The sequence below is a fragment of the Austrofundulus limnaeus genome, unplaced genomic scaffold (genome assembly GCF_001266775.1).
Source record: "Austrofundulus limnaeus strain Quisiro unplaced genomic scaffold, Austrofundulus_limnaeus-1.0 Scaffold18, whole genome shotgun sequence".
Classification (NCBI taxonomy): Eukaryota; Metazoa; Chordata; class Actinopteri; order Cyprinodontiformes; family Rivulidae; genus Austrofundulus; species Austrofundulus limnaeus.
This window is the reverse complement of record NW_013952420.1, coordinates 1,377,212-1,382,369: the sequence shown is the minus strand read 5'-3', so window position 1 is coordinate 1,382,369 and position 5,158 is coordinate 1,377,212. Positions and strand designations below refer to the sequence as shown.

Below are 5,158 nucleotides of genomic sequence, written 5' to 3'. Positions count from 1 at the left end.
ATATCAGCTGGTTCTGTCCCAAATGATGGCCAGGTATCACACAAGAACATCTGATGATGGGCTTTCCATGCCTTTTTACACCTCCCTTTCTTCATGTGTTCATTACCTTTTCCCTGTGTCATTCCACATTATTACAAATAACTTCATTTCTGGACATTTATGGTTTGATTTCTTTGTATGTATGGATGGTGAAAATTTCATGTCATTAGCACCTCTAGTAATATATTTACTGAGAAAAATGGTGACGTGTTCAATACTTATTTTACCCGCTGTATAAGGAAAAATATTCAATGTCAAAATTTCTGGTTAAAGATAAGAAATCAGACAAAACCCAAACTTTCCTCCTGTTCTCATAAATCAGTCCAACCCATCCATCCTTTATTGTTCAGACCAGGCCCAGTGTTCCCCAGCCACCTCCCACTCTTCTGGGAGGATTCCAAGGCGATCCCAGACCAAACATGAGACAGTCTCAGGGTGTCCTGGGTCTTCTTATGGATCTCCTCCCAGTTGGACATGCAAGGAAAGCTTCCCTAGAGAGGCGTCCATGGTGCATTCTTACCAGATACCAAAACTACCTCAACTGGCTCCTCTAGATGTGGAGGCAGAGTCTCTTTCCCATCATTTCATACCTAAGAGGAAATTAAAGCATGTCAGATCCGATAGTTCAGTCATTGCTCACTTTTCCTGTAGGTCAGCTATGACTCTCCTTAACTTTCCTCATAATTATAAGATCAGGATTTCATAATTATGACATCTAATCTCAAAGTTATTATTTGGCAAATGCAATGTTCCTCTGTACCATTATGATTTGCGTAATACAAGAAGATTTAAAGCAGGTTTTATTTTATTCCTCCTTCACCCCATAGAGGATAAACAGTGTGAACTTTGTGGTGAAATATATAGTTTGCAAAGAAAAACTGAGTATGTTGCAGAGAACCAGGAGCAGACACAGGATAAAAAGTAGAGGATGCAGAAACAAACGACAGTGGTGCAAATTGAGAGTTGGAGCTTTGAACTGAGATACTGGGAGACGGAGTGCGGAGCTGACCTCGTTCACAACTTCTTTTGGCGTGGCCTCATCGATGTGACATGCATTACTTTTGTCGCTCTTGTCTCTGGGTCTCCCATCCCTTTCTTTAACCGTGTCTCTGCCCTGCCAGTCACCATCACGGCCTCTTCCTAACACGCAGGGCCGTAACACATCATCACACTCCTCTCTGAACCAACTATAACGAGGATAAAATAAAAAAAAGAAAAAGAAAGTCAGTGGTAATTTTCCAACAGTCACTCACACCCTGTGGATTTTTTAAACATAGCTTCTTCACTCCTCTGTGCGAGGCTGCAGGATTATCTCTGCAGGCTTTTGGTTTATTCAGGGTCAGCAGGAATATTTGTAATAAAACTGCTTGGAAACAAAAGTAATTGCTCCAATTAAATAATTGTGATCAGTTTTTGAATAGTGAACCCCTATATGCATTAAATCCCATTTTAGTACAAAAAAACATGAAGAGGAAAAAGATTAGCTCGTCCGCAAACACAAAATACTGTTTATTAAGCTTGTATAATGCTTATATTAGTGCATTCTGTTGGTGGGAAAGACTTAAAATTTAACTACACTGCAAAAAATGTCCACCTAACCAAGTTTTATAATCTTATATCAGCCAAAAAGTTTTTTGATCTTGTTTTGAGACAGATTTACTGAACAAGAACTGACTGTGTAAGAATAATCATCTTGTTTTCAGAATATGTAAGATTATTTGTCTTTTTAGTCTGAAAATTTGACTCAAATTAAGTCAAAAAATTCTGGCAATGGAATAAGAAAATTTTACTTGGTAAGATTCTTGGAATACTTGATTTGATGCAATTTTTTCTTATTCCAAGAATCTTACCAAGTAAAATTTTCTTACTCCATTGTCAGAATTCTTTTACTTAATTTGAGTCAAATTTTTAGACTAACAGGACAAATAATCTTACACATTCTGAAAACAAGATTATTATTCTTACACAATCAGTTCATGTTTAGTAAATCAGTCTTGAAACAAGATCAAAAAGACTTTTTGGCTGGATATAAGATTTTAAAACTTGTTTAGCTGGACATTTTTTGCAGTGTACGCTCCTGAATGTAAACAGAAAGAACAACCTCTGGTGACTCATGCATGAATGATGCATATGCACACTTACATATATCTAAAAACATGTTGCATGAAAGTGGGCTTAAATATATGCAACTCTTGATCTTCATGAGAATCTTCACACCGCCACGTGAACTTTTTCACTTAACTGTATCAATCTACAAAGCATCGAAACTCACCTGATCGCACCAGGATACGACTCCATCAGGTTTCCTGTTCTCAAGGGGAATTTGAACATATTTTCTTACAAGTCTGAGGAACTTAAACCCAAACAATGAAACTGAACCACTTTGACCCTCATACATTACATCACACCTCAAAAATGATTCCGTTCAATGTAAACTGGAAAGTTTCCCATGTTTTTGTCACGTGTCGATCTAAAAACACATCACTGACTGCATGCTTGTGTCAGAGGTTTCTCTGTTTCAACACACCTGGTTTGAATGGATGGGTGCTTACCAGACCTGCAGGATGTGAGGAGATAATTCAGTCACTGAATCAGGTGTGTCAGAGCAGGGAAACAAGTAAAACATGCCGGACAGTGGCGGTCGAGGACCAGGACTGGACACCGTTGGTCCAAGGGGTACTTCTGTTCTTAATTAGAACAAAAGTGTTGGATCAGCAAATTTATTCAGAACAAGTCATGTATGCTGATTCCTAAAGTTGGCATAAATCAGCCTAACACTGTGAGTGATTGTAAAAAACTATGGCAGATTTGGTGCCGCTGAACGACATCGCTGATGGAAGGATTGGGAGAGCATGTTTTAGGGATCATATTAACCTGCTGGCACTTTATAATATTTTATTATCAGATTTAGACTGCCCAGGGACATTGTGCCTCATGCAAAAACCGTTCGTACGCACAGATTTGTTCTTAAGTTGTGCGTACGAGTGATTTAGGAGAATTTGTGGCATTCACCAATGTTTTCGTATTCTAAGATTTTTTTCAGATACTAACAAAATTCACGAGTGGTCCAGACCTGTCGTACATTTTACGAGCAGTCAGTCTGCTGTTATCCAGACGGGTTTTCTTCATTAATAACCTTATATTTCGTTAGTTTGAAGATATTTTGAGTTGAAAATAAATCACACTCTATGATTATGTTGACAATAGGCTATTCTGCTTGAATTAGAGTTATAGTTTTAAATGTAATAATTTAGACTAACAATATAAATTGTCCGTCCGTCCGTTTTCTGTCGGGATCGGGTCGTAGGGGCAGCAGGAGACCCCACTCTCCCCAGCGATACTTTCCAGCTCGTCCTGGGGGACACCAAGACTTTCCCAGGCCAGAGGGGATATATAATCCCTCCAGCGAGTCCTGGATTCTCTCCAAAGTGCCAGACATATTTTGAAAACATTTTAAAATGCTTATTTCAGAACTGCAACTGAGACCACCTGCGACCGCGCAGCATGCGCGGGGGGGGGGGGGGGGGGGGGGGCAGGGCGCAGCGCTGCTGCTTCTGAATGAATGACAATGATTTAACACAGTTGTTTATATTTTTAGCAGCTCTTTTTATTCCACAGCTGACCTGCTAAAAATGACAGATTTTCTTTTCTGGATCTCTGACAGACGGACTTCAATCTCTGAACTCGTAAGGTTTTTCTTTTTAGTTTTCACTGTCATTTTCATGAATGGACCCTTCCTTGTATCTGAGGCAGGAAACATAGCCTTATATGGTGTTTTTGGGGTGTTAGTTATGCTAATCTCCTCTCACGTGCACGAGCAGCTGGATAGAACAGGTGGAATTTACACAGCTCATTTATACCCTTTTCCTGAAAGTAGAAGAGTTTGTTGAATCTGACGTGACATGTTCGTACGAACCCTTCATATGAACAAAAGTAAGAGAAATTTAGGATAAGAATACAACTTGCATGAGGCCCATTGTTGTGGAACTCTGTGCTGAACTGGACCCATCTTTTTAGAGGGAAAATAGTAGCTGTGGGTTGGTAAAGTCCTCACCAAACTAGTTCCTCGCATTAGGAGCCTTTGAGGGAGATGACTGACAGGTTGGTTGTTTCACAGTCGTCCCTGAACCGTGCCATGCCAGCCATATGAAACAGATTCATCCATATAATACACAGAAATATAAAATTTCCCCCCACAGTTGAGAAATTATCCATCTCATTTCTTGCCATCAACTTTGATGTTGGACCACTTTTGAAAATTTTGGACAAGGACCTGCTTTTGAATTCTGTTACGTTAACGTTATTCGCCATGTTCTGTTACACCTAGCCTGGGTAAAACCAGACCCTTGTCCTTCGCTTTGCTTCGTACGAGGGTCTGGACTCTCGGCTATAGAGAAGCGATTCTTTCTGGAGGCGTGGCCTCTTAAAACGACTGGATCAGTTGACCGCGACATGTGTGTATGCCATCTCCACTATGAAGGGGGCTAAGCTAAGAAGCTAACCAGAAATTGCATGTGCTGTAAACAACCCTACTGAGAGGATAGAAGAACCGAGCTGAACGAGATGACTGTAAATGAGAAAAACCCACAAGTAGACACTGCGCAGAAAATCGATTTTGTTCAAAACTCTGCCTTCTGTTTGTGGATTGGCCCAGGTAAAATAAACTACAAGCAGACACTGTGCAGAAAAACGACTATGTTACACCATGTTTGCCTTTTTATTAATAATGAGGGATGACTAAATGGTAAATTGCTTGAACTTATACAGTATAGCACCTTATCAAGTCCACTTGGACCCCAAAGTGCTTTACACTTCAGGCATTCACCCATTCACACATTGATGGCGGTAAGCTACATCTACAGCTGCCATGGGCCACACTGACAGAGGCGGGGCTGCCATGCGACCACCATCAGTAGGCGAGGTGGGTGAAGTGTCTTGCCCAAGGACACAACAACTGAAACGGCTGGACGGAGGATCGAACTGGTGACCTTCCGGTTCCAGAATGACTCCCACTAATGCTCTACTACATCCGCCCCATATAGTGTGGACTATTAAATAACATTTTATCACTTGCCTCCATCTTTGATACTATATATCCATATTGTAATATATATATATA

The 5,158-nt window shown here is 40.4% G+C and overlaps 1 long non-coding RNA gene across 1 annotated transcript in view; it reads right to left on the bottom strand.

The window, feature by feature from the left end:
- Nucleotides 1–272: 272 nt before the first annotated feature.
- LOC106514192 (uncharacterized) overlaps nt 273–5,158 on the bottom strand; it is a 25,437-nt gene continuing 20,551 nt past the window's right edge. The window contains exons 3-4 of the long non-coding RNA XR_001309865.1: nt 1,049–1,226; nt 273–629 (exon numbers count right to left, since the gene is read on the bottom strand). This is a non-coding gene — a long non-coding RNA (uncharacterized LOC106514192). The remainder of the gene's footprint in view (nt 630–1,048; nt 1,227–5,158) is intronic.